Below are 17,971 nucleotides of genomic sequence, written 5' to 3' on the forward strand. Positions count from 1 at the left end.
TGAGGCTTGGATGCTTCCTATCTGAAACATTCCCAATGCATGCTTGCATATTAGTTTAGTTGTTCTCTTGGTGGAATTGCATGTGACATCTAATCTCGTATGTTTAGTGATTGTAAACCAGCCTAATGTAAAGGAGAAGTTATGTTCAGTCCAGATCTGGTTTCAGCCTCAAACAAAAACAGATGAACAAGCAGAGTCATGCACATGATTGTATAAGTAACTGTGATTTTTGAAGTGGTAAATCTAAAACTAATACTCTTTTTTTACTGACTGTATGCTAAAAATCATACTGATTCCCAACCAGGTGTAGTAATTCTTTTTAAGATTTTCATTTCTTTACTGTACACATTTCACATTATAGTAACAAATATAAAACAAATCTCAAACATTCATGCATTTAAAATAAAAATAGAATAGCTCAATATGTTTTCCCAATCTCTTTATGCCATTACATTAACAAACTTTAAACCAGGAGTACACTGGCATTTTTTTTTTTATTTAGCACTTGTACCTTCCTTTTCACAAACCATTTTGCTGTCATTCCTCATATGCAGCACTTCCCTCTTAATGCTGCCCCCTAATATAGTTTTATTTTTTACATATGCCATCTCAATTTTTTTTTTATGGAATTGAAGTGGGAGAATTACAGACTGCAATGACTAACAAAGTAGTCAAATATGGAAAGTGGAGAGATCACCCAAGCTAGAATTTTCTAAATCATAATCTTTATTGGAATCACTATGGTTTTTTGGCAGTTACAACAATTATGGCCAATATATACCATTTTGTGAAGCAAAAACAGATATTCACTTATAAGATGATTTGGGAATCTTTAAAACAACCATGGTAAACATATACAATAAATACCATGTGGCATGTGAGAATTACCAACACTCCCTAGTGTTAAGAGTTCTGTTTTGCCATATTTATTTGGAGTATGTCAAAATCACAGACCAGTTTTGAAGCTATTGGTTTTTTTTTGTTTAAACAGTAATTACACTTTTAAAAGATTGTCAATATATATGGTACAGTATCATTTTTAAAGTTCTTTTCATACCTTGGTGAACTTAATATTCCTCACTTCTCTTCTGCAATGTTCCAAAGTCACCTCAGCATCAAAATGTCAGCAGGTGTAATGTATTCCAAATGTTCAATATACATAAGTATTGTTTTGATGGCATCTAGACCTTCCGTATGAGAAATATTGTGTGGAATTTCTATGCTGTCTTCATCGTCGCATAAACATAAAAGTCCTAAGTGAATGACACAGAACAGCATATCTACACGGTCAATGGTTGCAACACAATGACAACAGCCAAGTGGTGCAGTTGGGGAGGGTTGAGTGAGTCACTTCCAAGTTCTCACCATCACCAAATTCCTCAACCGCTCACTCAGTACAGTCAAGGTTAAGAGTTTAGTATATTTGCACTCAGTACAGTATTCACAGCAAAGCTTTTATGAACTGTAAAAAAAGTTGTATATTACACTTTCAGGCTCACTTCAGATAGTATGGAGCCTTGAATCTTTGAGGCACGGATAATCAGGATTCTAGTGTATATTGAAAATCATTTTCACCTGTTTAGGGCATTGAAAATCAGACTTGAATTAACTTTCCATACAATGACAAAGTGCATAATGGTGTCTTACAACGTTGTTAATTCTGAGATGAATGCAAACTTTACTCTGGTTAATGGAATAGTTCTCCTGAAACTTACAATTATTTTTTTAGTTTTTCTAAACATGTCTACAGGCAAGAGGAATTAGTAGTTTTCAGTTTTTTGGAAAAATGCCATGACCCACAGCTGATACAACTTTGTAATTAATAAAGTGACATTGTGGATATAATGTGGAAATCTCCAGGAAGCACCTTCAATGCTAGGTGGCTTCCACAGGGATGTACTGTGTTCTTTTAAAGTTGCATAAAAAGAGTAGGGACTCATTGGCTCAGGAGGAGGAGAAGGCGGTGTTAGATCTGCAAACCTACATCAAGAATAATGACATTCTCTCTAAAGTACACAATTTTAAATGGATAGTGTCTGTCTTGAACATTTCACTAAGTATTCATTGTTTCTTTTACTTGTGCACCTGCTCCCTTTCTTGCAAATTCTGAAACCTAGATCAAAGGATCAATATAATTATCATTACATAATTTTTTTATCTGCAAAAAATAATTCTGATTCTATACATACTTTTGTAATGGTTTAGGTCACAACAATAACTTTTGAATGTGGTTGCCAGGCTAAGCAAACAGGCGGCCGCATTTGGTTGCCAAAACTGAAAATATGGTTGCCGTTTGTATAAAAAAAAAAAAAAAAAAAACACACCACACATATTTAAAGTAATTAAAATGCTAAGCAATTTTTATATCAGCTTAATAATGAAACTGTGATATAAAAGTATATTTAAAACCTTCATTACCCAAATTAAACTATTTTTAGTTTGTTTGTTTTACATATAATTTCACAGCATTTTAATCATAAGTGTTAGCACATAACTTCTCAGACAAAAACAAAAAAGTCAAAATTTCAGCCCTCGATTCCAGGTACACAAAATACCACCAGTAGAGCAGTTATTTTCCTGTTGTTCACTCAGGTTGGGAGTATGCAGCGATACAGTACGTCACCACTTCGAACCACCTCAGGATCCCAAATTAGGACCTGAGCACAACAGTGCAATTTGGTGACACCTCAGCTCCACAATAGTTAGAATGGAATGTAACAGTGTGAGGTGTATTATGGTGGCTACAGTGCCAATCCTGCAACTAACCCCTGGGTTCTTTCTGCAAATTGGAGGACCTGCTTACAGGGTTAGATTCAGGTTATCATACCCAGGACAAAGCAATTACAGGTTAAGGGCCTTGCTCAAGGGACCAATGGATTGGAAACACTTCGGCATTTGTGGGATTTGAACCAGAAACCTTCCAATTGCAGAGATCCCTAGCCTCAGAGCCACCACTGCGCCTAAATGAAACTAAACTGTGTAAATTAGACTATTAAAATTGGCTTCAGGAAACCATTCCCAACTGAGCAAAATGAAAAGGCTTTCATACATTGCACTGCACCTAGGCTTTGGAAGCCACTTCCTTCCTGACATAATGCAAGGCATTGCTGCACAAAATTAATTCACATCAATACAGTTTAAAAGTTTGCAAATTACTTCAAAATGAATAGGGAAATCTACAAATATAATAAAACAATTCTTTTCCACATAACAGCATAATTAACATTGATTGGAGAAATTCACCAAAGTGTTTTGTATAGCAAATATTCTATATACACCATTAACCTTGCTTGCTGAATATTTTCCTGGAAATTTACTGTACAGCTGGTTTAGGCAAACATTTTCTTTCCCAGGGCCCTATGATGCTTTGCGTGGTCAGCCTGACATCACAGAACTGTATGAGCCATGGGCAGGACTTTCATGCGTGGGTATTGTAAGATCATGCCACTCTGCTTCAGACATGCATGATGTTGTGACCTGTTCAGTACCCCAGCCTTCCACACAGCATGTGTTTTTAAAAATTTTAAAAATTTGCAGCATGTTAATTTGATGGGTACATTAGCTGACCATAATGAGAATATTATGAGTACAAGTACATTTATATTCCGGCACTTGGGACACAAGTTAATATGTGTCTATCTCAATAATTACAGGGGAGAGGTCAGATATGTTGTACAACACAAGATGTAACTATATCACCCATATTTAAGTAATCCTCCTTGTTGTTCAACATTTAGGGATAGCCAAAATAGCATGCAATAACATTAACTGCTTTGTCACTTTCATATTGTTTAAAAAGTTAAGTTTGCATAGCAACACAACCTGTGGCAAAAGTGAGTCTCTGAAGGGGGAAACTGTATGATGTGAAAACTCGTTGAGGACAGGGATTCCCCTTGAAGAAAATGAGGGTTGAGCAGTGGACTGACACACTGACATTAGCAGCTGTTTAATGGTCCCTGAAACTATTGTTCATTGTTTCTTTAAGAATTGACCATGATCAGCTGTTAACCTTAAACCCCCCAAATCATCCTCTGTCTTCAAGGGGAATCAGTGTCCTCATGAGTCTGCACACCACTTTTCTTTACTGACCTGCTACACTGTTCATAGCACCTTGTTTTAATATAATGATGCACTTGCTTTTACTAAAATATAGGAGCTGCGAAATATAAAACAGACACAGACACAAGTGAATAAGCCTGGACACAAGCAGCTGGTGTATAATACGTTATCAAACTGAAAGCAAAATATTAAAGAGTACAGTGTACTTTTTTTCTTAGAAAATAAAGAAACCAGACATTAACATATAATGAGTACATTCATATATATCTGTAACATCTGTTTATCACAACTGTGAAATACATATATGTATTACAATTTAGATGTGTACTATAGCCTTATATGGCTGGAAGCGCAATCAGTTTTTGTTTAGGAAGCAGATGGTGCAATAGGACAGAAATAAGATAAGGCAACAGCTACCGACCATGGGTGTACACTGATGGATACCTGTACTGCCATAAAATATATAAAGTGCTCTGGTATTGCAGCTGTGCACTGCTAGTTAGCATATGCAATTAGCCATGTGCTGTAGCCATACAAAATAAGCTCTAAACAAGCCCTCCCTTCTCCACTCATCACATCACAGGAAACACTGTGAAATAAGAACAAAATTACTATTTACAAGGTGTTTCTGTGTTCTTGATGGAAGGAAGTGTGAAGCATCTGTACAGATTATATATAAAAAAAAAAAAAAAAAAGACGCTCCTGCCTCATTCCAAACAATGGAATGAGCCAGTCCCACGCAGGTTTGAGGACCTGCTTGCAGGGCTAAATGCAGGTTAACATTATAGTCAGGGTGGAGCAATTGCAGGTTCAGGACCTTTCTCAAGGGCCCAACAGAGTTGAATCACTCCTGGCATTTACAGAATTAGAACCAGCAACCTTCCAATAGAAAACGCATATTCATAGCCTCAGAACCATCACTCAGCCTGTTGTTCAAAGATCCATCAAAAACGAATCCAGCAAGTCACTGCTTGCTTGTTCATCTGTCCTTTTTCTTTCAAACTTTGGTCTTCGTGCACCAACTGCAAGTTTGTTTTCAAAAGACTTATGGCAAGTCTCTATAGAACACATCCATCATTTACTTAAAGTGCACTGAATAGCATTCTATGTTTTATAATCTTATTTTCATGTAATACTGTGCACCAACAAATGAAAATAAAGTTTTTAAACAAGCCTAAACTACCAGAGATGGCTTCAGTAAGCCATATCAGAACCCAACAAAATGAAAAATATTTCCTAATTCTGACAGCATTCTGCCATCTTAAAATAATAAAGCCCCAGATCATAAAAGAACAAGCATCAGTACAGAGACTCCTTATAGGGTGCAACAAATAGTCAATAATTTTAAATATTTTTAATACTGTAAGTTATACATTTTATTAGATTCACTATAAATAAACATAATTCTGTTTAGCAAATATTATGTGAACGAAAACATGATAATCCTCTGCATATTTTAAAATAAAAAAAAAAATCTATCAATAGAACTTTAATAATGTCAAATGAAGTTGCATTAGGCTTCAGGGTTACTGCCTAACAGTCTACCCCAATCCCCCTCATCGAATAAATTAAAAGATGCACTAAGCAATCTTTTGCTCTCTGCACTCTTCACGGGGGAGAAAAATACCATTAGTATACAGGGGAGTTGTTCATTTCTAAGCAACAGTGGTAGGCAGGTTTGCAGTCATACTTTTACAGAACTGCTAGGTTTGCAGTCACAATGCTATAGAACGGCTTGGAGAATGAAACTCCTCCAAACTTTCCTTTAGCATCTCAGAATGGAGGTTTCCAAACTGAGGGGATATCCCCCCAATTTTTGAGAGAAATAAGTGTCAAGGAGGGAAAATGTGGGCAATACAGGAGAACAAAAATATAACAGGGAGGGTTTTCTTTTTTTAATGTGAGTTATCTTACTATGGAAACAAGCTTTTACGCCATGCACAAATGCTTGATTTTTTGGGGAAAGCATCTTACAGCAATAACCACCATATAGAACATTGTTCCGCCCACTAATCTCAAAGGTCAGGTATATATAAATGGTTATCTGTCAGAGTATGGTTGACTTTTTTTTTTTTTTTCAAATAAGATTCAAATTTCAAAATAAGCAAGAAAGCAAATCCAGGTACTGTATGCCAATAGCTTGCAGAGTTCTATCAAGTTATAGGCTTAGTTTCATAAAATTAGAATCAACTGCTTCAACTATATTTCAGTACAACAATTAGCATTTGTAATTACAACTCCCAAAACATCACGCTACAGAGATTCAACTGTAAATACAATACAGAAGCAGGGTTTATCGGGTTGCATCTTTATTATTCAAACAATTACTTTGTTTTGTTTTTTTTTTTTTTTTTTTTTTTTAACATTGTATGAAGCTGATATTACATATTATATTTTGGGATAAACACAATGTTGAGTAAATCCATTTTAAAATAAAACTGTGTTCATATCAAAGCATAAAACACTACATTTACAAGTTTATTAGGTTATTTCCTATGAGAGATTTATATGTAGTAAATCCAGTAAACATTCACTAATAAATTCACTAATCTTTTTTCATAAGCATGATTATTTATGATTTCCAATATTTTAAATTGTTTTGAACAACACTTACATATTACTTTTGAATACCCTCAGGTCACGAATGTCTCGGAACACGTACAAATCAAGTTATGACCAAACAGTTTGCCAAACTTTTGCATCTGTTCACGACTACACACTCGGGTGACGAACAAGCCAGTTTCCCTTCCGGTTCGTACGCGCCAATGATTTCCGCACGTGTTCAGTCTCTCCCTGTACATTGTTCTCGGTCAGACGTGCATGCATTCGCTGTGAACTCTTTGTGCTCTATTTCGTGTGCTTTTACATTAATTTTGCACTTAACCATGGCCTCTAAGCAAGTGAAGAGTGATAGTGTTGGTGAGAAGAAAGGGTTGAAGAAAACTGAAATCGAATTAAAGAAAGAAATTATTGAAAAGTATGAGCGTGGCATTCATGTTACTGATCTTGCCGCCGAGTACAAGAAGTCAAAATCTATGATTTCGACTATTCTAAAGCAGAAAGAGACCATTAAAGCAGCTGATGTTGCAAAAGGAGATAGTGTTAACCAAGCAGAGGCCTCAAGTGCTGGAAGAGGTGGAAAAACTGTTGCTAGTGTGGTTGAATGAGAAGCAACTTGCAGGGGATTGAATATCGTTCATTGCATCAACCTCATCGATAAAGCCTGGGAAGACGTCACATACCGGACCTTGAACTCGGCCTGGAAGAAACTTTGGCCTGAATGCGTTCCTGAACAGGATTTAGAAATATTTGAGCCTCCTGTTGTGGATAAGATTGTGTCCATGGGCAAGAGCATGGGTCTTGAAGTGGACAATGAGGACATCGAGGAGCTGATCCTGGATCACAAGGAGGAGCTGATGACAGAGGAACTCACTGAACTCCAGCAGGAGCAGCATAAGTTGCTCAACAAGGAGCAGTCCTCAGGGGAAGAAGAGGAAAGGGCGGTTATAAAAAGTGATGCAATAAAAGCCGGGATTTTTTGAGAAGAACCACCCTGACAAAGCGGTTGCGAACATAAACATGATGAACGACAATGTCGTCTCGCATTTCTGAAAAATTTTAATGCGTAGGAAAAGGCAAGTCACATTAGACCGCTATTTCGAAGTGTCTGATCCACCAGCTAAACAGCTAAAAATACCAGAAATCCAAGAAATCACAACAGAGAAAACACCTGAAGGAGAACATCCCTCCATCGCGCAGAGGGACGCTCCCTCAAAACTGTAACCTCCTCTCCACCCAGCTTTCTCCTCACTTCCTTCATGCTAGAACTCGACTCATGCAAAAGTTAGTTTTCTTGGATGTTTATGGTTAGTTTTTGTATAAATTAAGGATTTTTAAAATTTTCATTTTTTTCCCCGTGCTTAAAACTCATTAAAAAAAAAAGTGTTTACAGCGAGCGGTTCGTAAGGCTGTAGCATGAACTCTTGCAATGTTAGTTTTCTTGGTTGTTTATGGTTAGTTTTTGTATAAATTAAGGATTTTTCAAATTTTAATTTTTTTTCCCCTGTGCTTAAAACTCATTAAAAAAAAATGTTTACAGCGAGCGGTTCGTAAGGCTGCATGCAGAGTGAACTCTTGCAATGTTAGTTTTCTCTGTTCAAGGTTTTCTCAGTATTATTCAATATTTTTACATTTAGTTTACTATTACACTGTGCATTCTATGGTATAATTAACTATTTTTGTGCTTAAAATCTTTAAAAAAAAATATATTTACATACAGTTCATACGGTCTGGAACAGATTAATTGTATTTCTATACAATCATATAGGGGAAATTAGTTCGGGTCACGACCAAATCGGGTTGCAACCAGAGTTTTGGAACGAATTACGGTTGTGACCCGAGGTTCCACTGTAGTGTATAAAATACCATTCTTCTGCACTTTGTATATAGGAATGTACATTGAAAGGCAGAAAGAATTTTTGTTAGAATAATTTCAAATATTTTAGTACTACTGTAGGGGAAAAATTGACTTGCTGATGGTGAGATTTTGACTAAAGTACATGAAAACCCTGCTCATAATAAACTGCAAACAGAGGAGTTGAAGGCATTTACTATGAAGGTGCTTGTGTGCATCACATCTGCCCTCTCGCCTTCAGTTTTACACCTTTTTTGTAAAATATTCAAGATCATTTCTCTTACTTGCACCTTTCGAGTTTCTAAAATAAAAATCATTGTCTCATTTGTTCAAAAAAAGAGAATTATTAGTAGTAAAATATATTGTCATTGAATGAATATTATTAATGGTGCAGTACTTTGAAGAAACAATTAAAAAGAAGTGAATAAATGTATCAAAAGAACCATGTTTTACTCGTATGTAATGAAAACTGATGAAAGTCAGCGGATTCTGCTGTGGAATATCTTCCCAAATTTGTAGCACCAAATGGTTTCACAATTAGTTCCATCACTAGACTTTTTCCTGGCAGACATTGGTATGAGTATTTCTTTCATCTTCACAGATTTTATCTTGCATCCAAACAACAGACATATTGTAGTTGCCATAGGTTCTAAAAAAATTTCAGCCCTTAATGGGTTTTCTTGGATCATTCCAACCTTACATTGGTTGTTATACTTATTTCTAATTGGCTTTATCTGCAAGGAAAGGAAAGCCAGGAATTGCAGAACGTATGGGTATCATCATTTAATCATAAAACCGACTAGCAATTCACAGAGATTCACTGATTGAAATCCAGGAGGTTCCAGGCTTAAGGAAAAAATCTAATTTTGGTTCAAAGATGACCAAAATGTAACAGCTTTTTGAAAAAAAAACATACTTAGTCTATTGTGGGTTTTTTTCTTGCAGAATGAAGGTTATTCCATGTGGCAGACTGTGAAAAAACTGAAGATTTCATACAAAGGTGTCTCTATACCCTCTTTGTGAGAAGAGGGTATAGTGAATATAACAAGAACAGAAAATCACGGGGAAAGCCCAGATGCACAGCTACATAAGAGGAAAAGTAAACCAGAGTCTTCAGTTTAACAAAATATATAAAAAAAATTTAAGTAAAACGATTTTATTTACTATAGTTATTAAATGCACTAAAAAGCAAAAAATACATTTTTTTTTAACCACAACTTTCATGGTTATATGAGACTAAATAAAATCGTGGGGCGCACATAAATTAATTGATTCAAACAATTTTTGAAACTTGTATAGCATTGTTGGGTATTGCAATGTTGTTGTTTCTTTATATTTTATGATGAAAGTAGCTATTCTATTAATTGATTGAATGAATTAATTTATGTGTGCCCCACAGTTTTATTTAGTCACATAACCATGAAAATTGTGGTTAAAGAAAAAAATTATTTTTTGCTTTTTAGTGTATTTATAACTAAAGTAAATAAAACTGTTTTACTTAAATTTTTTTTACATATTTTATTTTTTTACTTTTTGAGCATTTTGCAAATGATTCTTCTTTAATCACTTTTCATTAACAGGAAGCTTCTTTAAAAGTATTAAATAATATATCTTATTTGAATACTAAAAACAATTATATTTTGGTCTCTATTTTTCTTTTCAGGCTCTTATGGGATTAGCACTCGTCGCTGCGAAAAAAAAATATCGACGAGAGAACGGCAAGCTTATGCCAATACTTCCTCACTGTGATCATCAAGGCTATTCCTTTGAAAGAGTAAACAAGTAAAGTCGGCACGCATATTTACCCATGCGTCTCGCAATTGTATGCTCCTATAGCTCACTATATTCATTCTCCTTCATTGTTGTGTGTGAGTTAATTGGAATTACATAGCCATTGATTACGGCGAAATCGGTTATGCAATTGCATCGGTTTTGATGGATTATTGTATTGTCATCAATACTGAACATATATGCAAAATTTGAAAAAAATTGCTTTGCCAAAAGTGGGTTTAAAATCAGTTGCAAGATTTGACACAGACAAAACAGGCAGACAGAGGAGTCAACTTAAACAAAATTGTTTAATAAAAACAAACACCTTACAGGTCCTTAGTGGTTTCCTTCCTAAAATAGAAGTGTCTTCTGCAACAGAAATCCCAGAATTGAAATATAGGAATGTTAGTACCTTACAACCCAAGTGAACAGAATAACAAGTTTTGGCAGTGATAATGCAATTACAAATGTTTCTCTACTAAAGAATTAGCATTTATACATGACTAAATAAAAATAAGCTAAGTGAGCTTACCATAAGGACACTGATGGAACGGCTGCTAAAAATAGGGCTTTGCAGTCATAGGTCAATAATAAATTGAAAATCAGTCCTTTCATGCTGTAACAGCCATCATAAACATTAGTAATAAATTGATTTAAAAATATACCAAGATAACACTATCTTAACAAAAAAGGTACACATTTCTATCAAAAATATGAACATTTATGGGTGTGTCCACACTTTTGACTGGTAGTGTACATAACGTTGCACCACCACTCCTTTCACAGATCAACCTGATTTTTATGCTGCAGATGTTCTATCAGACTGTTGTGGAGAGTGCCCTCTTCTACGCCGTGGTGTGCTGGGGAGGAAAGCAGGCTCTATTGTAGGCACGGAGCTGGACAGTTTGACATCTGTGGCACAGCGACGGGCTCTCAAAAGGCTCCTATCAATTATGGAGAATCCAATGCATCCACTAAACAGTGTCATCTCCAGACAGAAGAGCAGCTTCAGTGACAGACTGCTGTCACTGTCCTTCTCCACTGACAGACTGAGGACATCGTTCCTCCCCCAAACTATGCGACTCTTCAATTCCTCCCAGGGGGGTAAACGTTAACATTATTCAAAGTTATTGTCTGTTTTTATCTGCATTTTTATTACTCTTTAATTTAATATTGTTTTTTGTATCAGTATGCTGCTGCTGGAGTATGTGAATTTCCCCTTGGGATTAATAAAGTATCTATCTATCTATCTATCTATCTATACCTATCTGTGAGTCCCTTGCAGTTATACAGGGGTTCTGTTTTGCCTTACTATAAAGTTACTGTGAATTGGCACTTCTTAATGGCATTTCAGACTACAGAGATTGTTAGCTGGAAGTGCTCCGATATCTTTTTGTAGCCTTCCCCTGCTTTGAGACACTTTGCCAGTTGATTAGAAGAGCCTATGGCTGTTAGGTATTTCAAACCATTAAGAGTCAAAGAATTTATTAGGCTCTGGAATGTTCATCAGCTGACAATTCCTAATGACAATTATTGACCAAACAAACACTCAAAGAACTAAGTGAAAATAGACTAATGACTTGACAAGTTCTGAGAACTTACAACTGAAACTTCTGCAAATGTCACATTTGTTTTGCTATTTCTTCAGTTTGTGAAAATTAAATGTACAGTTAAAATTTATTTAATGAACTGGAATCATTTTATTTTGTTGTCATAATTGTATTTACTATTATTTAAAGGTATATGAATCTCAACAAAATATGTAATTTGGCTAGGAATTTCTAAACTTATGCAAAGAACTATACGTATAAACACAAATATATACATCAACTTGAAATTACTATATATTCTAGTCACAATTTATGGCAAGATGTTTTAACATTTGTCTTATGATAATACACTTTAGATATTTACCATTTCTTTTCACCACTCAAAATTCTAATTAGAGATATCTGTAATTACATCTTCACTAGTGAGAATATGAAAAATGGATCCCTAAAAGTCTATTTTGACTACTTGATAATGGAACATTTTTGTTATTGCCACATATGAAGCTTTCAATAAAATATATCTGTAATTGCATTTTGCCAGGTCAAAATCTGAATTCCATATATCTAATTACACTTTTATAAAATTGAATTCAAAAACATTAAAAAAATCTAAAATTTAAATGTGTTTACAAGTCAAAAGTCTTGAAAAGATAAAAAGTGCCCAGGACAACCTCCTTTTCACTTCATTCTTCAAAACAACCTGCTCCTGCAAACATGCCAGTAAGACCTTAAGTCCCCCAACGCAGCTCGTTGTGCATTTCAATTCAGTATTTCTAGAAGATGCTTTAAACCACCTTCTTCAAAAATTTCCCACTCTTTGGTCATCTACACCGCTGAGCAGCCCCTACTTGGATCACTGCAAAAACTGATATAATTTTAAAAATACATGCTTGGAATACAATGTAGAATGTCTTTTTCATAGAGCTGTGTTTCAGTTATTGTAATGTGCTATTTAAACTCAATAAAATTCATAAAATAAATGCATTGTAATACCATTAAAGTATGATAGCAGTTTTAACATCACTGGTGCTTGCGTATTAGATCTAACAGACAAACAATATGTAATTTTCTGGTTTATTTTCCCTTGATTTTGCTAAACATAATGCTAGATCCCTCTCCACTAAGTGACAAATTTAAATCATCACCCTCTTCAGTAGAAACATTAAATTACAAGAAATTAATGGAATCTATAATACACTAAAGGCAAACACAGCACCCATATCATATGCACTTCAAAACAGGTAATCCACCTGAAGCTAAGGAAGTTAGGTCCCAGACATTATTTGATTAGGAGACCATCTAGGAAAAGCTAGGGTTGCTGCTAGAAGAGTTGTTGGTGAGCCAGCAGGGGGCACTTACCCTATGGTTAAAACATGAATCGTAATGCCCCAGTACAGTGATGGAGACATTGCTGTAAAAATGGCACCGTCCTTTAGATGAGACATAAAACCAATGTCCTGACCCACTGTGGTTATAAAAAGATACCTGGGCATCCTTTGTAAAGAGTAGGGTGTATCCCGATGTGCTGGCTAAATTGCCCACCACAGCCTAGATATTCTGGCCCCCTAATCATCCCCGGTCTCTAATTGTCTCTCTCACACCATTTCACCACCTAACAGCTAATGTGTGGAGAACACACTGCCACAAATATGGCTGCTGCTGCATCATCCAGGTGGATGCTACACTTTAGAGGTGGTTGAAGTGGCTCCCAACTCACTACGTAAAGCACTTTGAGTAGTAAGAAAATCGCTATATACATTAAATGTAAAGAATTATTATTATTATTATTCTTAATGTCCTCTTTATATGATTCAAGTAACATTTCCCAGTCTGTTACCTCATTATAGAATCACCTTCTAATTCTGCGTTTATTAAAATTGGGTTTTCCACATGAAAATGTTGACAAAATATTGCTTTATTAATGTACTTTTAAAGATATTTCAGCTTACTGAAGATAAAAATATATTTTTCAAATTTCTGTGTTACATAAGTAGTAACATATTAAGTGTATGAACTAATATTAATTTGCAACTACTGTACTTTAAAAGTCTGCCATCATGTCAATACTCATATGCATTATTGTCATCCATTGCCAACATTACCAGCTATACTGAGAATCTCCAAAACAAGAAAAACACTTTTGCTTGATTTTTAATTGCGCTTGCATAGAACAATCACAAAAATAATGTTTTCTTAATGATGCAGGTTAAGATTTTAGTAAAACAATTTCCAATATTAGTGGTGAAACAGGTAATTCTAATTTACAAGGAGAACATTATTTAAAAATAAAAGAAATAATTACTTTTAAATTATAGAACAAGGAGAATTAAGTTTAGCGTCATATTTATATCTCAGAAATAAAAAAGAAAAACTATCTTTTGAACTAAAATGCTAATCTAAACAGTATAAACAACGTGTTCTACAAAAATACTTATAATGATATACAGAAGTACATCTTCAAAAGCAAACAGTGCCTGAAATATAACTATTTACCTGTCCCTGTGTATCAACATTAACATCTTTACAGCTACAAATGTGGCTGTTTACTCATCCAAACCAGTATAAGACTGCTATATGGAAAGTTAATTCTACATAGAGCTCCGTCAGTCTAAAACATTTGTAAACTTTCTGCAAACAAACCCAAGTAAAATTACTCATGGTTATTCAAAAAAGCCCCAGGAGTGCATCCCAAGCAAAATAGTTCCTGAACTGGTCAAAAACAGTTGGGATAGTCTATCTACACTGATGCGGTACCATGTCTGCTTCACTGTCTCACAAAATCAACAGTAGCAGCAGCAACAATCCTACAATAGGAAAATGTCAATATTTAGATTTCTTATGAAAAGCCGGTGAAATTTGTTGTTACAAATATATGCAGTAATTGACATTTTTTCAATTTTAAACAGTTACCTTGGTGATAGGGCATTCTGATAAAAATTGCACACCTTCTCTTGTTGCATTATGTAATCCAGGGAGCAGTTTATTTTTTATGTTGTTTATGGCAAATATCTGTTGGTAAAACATTACAGACAGAGAAAAATAAGAAGGTTGGTTGTAAAATTGAAAAAGGACTTGGTCTAATATTTTTAGATCCTCATTTAAAAGAAAATACACAACTTCATAACCTTTAAAAAATCAGTACATATAGCATACTTTACACATTCAGAGCATCACAATGTGGAAATTGTACAATTTAATCTATATACACACCAATATTGTCTTTTTCTGCTTACTATCAGACCATCTTTTCTGGGCATACCACCAATTTCTGATTGTGTTTTTTCTGTCCTCTCTTAAATTTCTTACTTGCTTTTCTTCCTGTTCCAGATGATCATGAAATTTCCAAGAATTACAGTATACTGGTGTATTCCTGACCTGTTTTATGATGCATCATAGATAGGGAATGAAGTGGGGAGTCATCCATTCCAACTTTTTTTCAAGCTTACAACCTTTTGAAAGAAAATATGTTCTTGTACAGCAGTAAACATTTTTTTGTGCTGTTGAAGCATATCTCATAATTTATATATCAACACACACATGCACGTACATATTGTACATACAAAAACAGTGCTATACATAATGTTTGGGACAAAAAAAAATTTTTGTTCATTTTTCATCAGCAGAGCTTTTGTCCTCAGTTCAAAAAATGTCAGTTATATTTGCAATAGCAAAAGGCAAGAATGGACTGTTGAAAATAAAAAATACAAATTTATTCAAACTACCTCTTCAAGTTGGGTGGCCCAATAGCACAGTGTTGAAAATTGTTACAGGTACAGGGACTAAGACCAAATGGGAGTACACATGATCTAATCTTTCCATTTAGGTGTTCTTTTGATCCTTACCTTTACTTTCAAATCTGACAGTTTTTCACATTAGGCTATATTTCGGACTCTAAGCTTTTCCATTATATGCTGTGTGTGAGAGGAAGCATTCACTTTAAATTTATTAATCTAATGCAACTTCAGATTATACAGTCAATTTAGAAATAATTAGCATATGCTATGTAAACAACACAGTGAACTTTACAAATAAAATTATTTGATTGCTAAATAAAAAAAAAATTAAGATAATGTAACTTTTAGTACCCTAAGTTCTTGTCTATAAGCCGCGGCTTATCTAAGGAAAAAAGTTGTGAAAATGAAAAAATAGAATATCGGCTTATACATAAATCCGGCTTATACATCCATCGCGGGGGTTGCGTTCCAGAGCCACCCGCGAAATAAGAAAATCCGCGAAGTAGAAACCATATGTTTATATGGTTATTTTTATATTGTCATGCTTGGGTCACAGATTTGCGCAGAAACACAGGAGGTTGTAGAGAGACAGGAACGTTATTCAAACACTGCAAACAAACATTTGTCTCTTTTTCAAAAGTTTAAACTGTGCTCCATGACAAGACAGAGATGACAGTTCCGTCTCACAATTAAAAGAATGCAAACATATCTTCCTCTTCAAAGGAGTGAAGCAAACAAATCAATATGTCTGTTTGGCTTTTAAGTATGCGAAGCACCGCGGCACAAAGCTGTTGAAGGCGGCAGCTCACACCCCCTCCGTCAGGAGCAGGAAGAGGGAGAGAGACAGTTTGTTCTTCAGTCAAAAATCAATACGTGCCCTTCGAGCTTTTAAGTATGCGAAGCACTGTGCAGCATGTCTTTTCAGGAATCAGCTTTACAAAAGATAGCAACGTGAAGATAATCTTTCAGCATTTTTAGACGAGCGTCCGTATCGTCTAGGTGTGCGAACAGCCCCCCTGCTCAATCCCCATACGTCAGGATCACAGATAGTCAGCGCAAGAGAGACAGAGAAAAGTAAGTTGGGTAGCTTCTCAGCCATCTGCCAATAGCGTCCCTTGTATGAAATCAACTGGGCAAACCAACTGAGGAAGCATGTACCAGAAATTAAAAGACCCATTGTCCGCAGAAATCCGCGATATATATTTAAATATGCTTACATATAAAATCACAATTTAAATGACCGCTACGCACGCGTGTTGACTCAGCGACGCCCAGAGCAGAAAGAACACGCTCCGGCCGCTCCAACCGCGCCATGCGGGGAGTGAGAGAGACGCCAATATCTCACACTCTCTCCCCCCTTAAAGAAATTAAATGGGTGCGAGTGAGACCACTGACCTCCCTCCCTTCTATTAGTTATAGGTTATAGTACGTTCGGCTTATCCATGAGTCCGGCTTATCTATGATACGATTTTATTTTAAAAATTCGTATGATTTTTGGTCTCCGGCTTATACATGAGTCCGGCTTATAGACAAGAACCTAGGGTACTTGAGGGTAAATTATGTATTAATTCAGTTTCAGAGTCAGCAATATGTCAGCAGGTAAGTTATGCAACATATACTGTATGCTGTGTATCACTTCAAATACTGACATTATGTGATTAGACAGACAAACAGACACACGCACTAGTCTGAACATACACCAAATAATTAAAAAGTGAGATAATTAAAAAGAAACAAAACTTCTGACTTGGCAGTCCCAGTGAGGCATTATGCCAGCATATTGCTGTTGGTATAAAGGAGCCCCAGTAGCATTTTTAGACACACTTCTGGTGAATGATTTGGTGGCTGAAAGTCCTCAGCATTAGTGCATCAGGGAGAGGTTGTGCAGCATTGTTCAACAATGGCACTCAGTTTTGTTTTAATTTACTCCTTCGCTACAACCTCCAGGGGGTCCCAAGTGCATCCAAAAACTAATTCTGCCAGTTTAATTTGCTTGGTGATTCGGTGGGCCTCTCCTGAAGTGATGTTACCAGCCCAGCAAGCCACATAGTTGCAATTACTTTTTGCATAAAAAAAGGAGTATTTCTTTTTAGATTGTTTACTTTAAAGTTTAATAATACTTTGCGTATGTAATACATGTATAAAAACAAACAAATCTTGATAAATAAAGTACATTATATTCATTGCATTCAAAGTAGTGTTTATGTGCATATTTCTGGGGAAGGGGGTCCATAGTTTCCATCTGATTCTTAAAGGAGTCCATGACTCAAAAAAGATTAAGAATCACTGGTTCTCAAACTCTGATCCTTGATGGCCACAATGGCTGCAGGTTTTCATTCAAATCCTTTTCTCAATTAGTGACCTGTTTTGTTGCAAATTAACTTCTTTTGAATTAATTGCAATTGACTTGTTTTTTAAGGTTTGTTTCCTTGAATTTCTTCATT

The 17,971-nt window shown here is 35.4% G+C and overlaps 1 protein-coding gene across 2 annotated transcripts in view; it reads right to left on the reverse strand.

Moving 5' to 3' along the window:
• si:ch211-45c16.2 (mitogen-activated protein kinase kinase kinase 13) overlaps positions 1-17,971 on the reverse strand; it is a 252,332-nt gene that overhangs the window by 134,258 nt on the left and 100,103 nt on the right. The window contains exons 2-3 of one of the 2 annotated variants that reach the window (XM_051931367.1): positions 14,704-14,802; positions 1,058-1,253 (exon numbers count right to left, since the gene is read on the reverse strand). The gene's annotated coding sequence lies outside the window, so the exon portion shown is untranslated. The remainder of the gene's footprint in view (positions 1-1,057; positions 1,254-14,703; positions 14,803-17,971) is intronic. The other variant, XM_051931366.1, reaches the window with a different exon arrangement.

The sequence above is a fragment of the Erpetoichthys calabaricus genome, chromosome 8, assembly GCF_900747795.2.
Source record: "Erpetoichthys calabaricus chromosome 8, fErpCal1.3, whole genome shotgun sequence".
Taxonomy (NCBI): domain Eukaryota; kingdom Metazoa; phylum Chordata; class Cladistia; order Polypteriformes; family Polypteridae; genus Erpetoichthys; species Erpetoichthys calabaricus.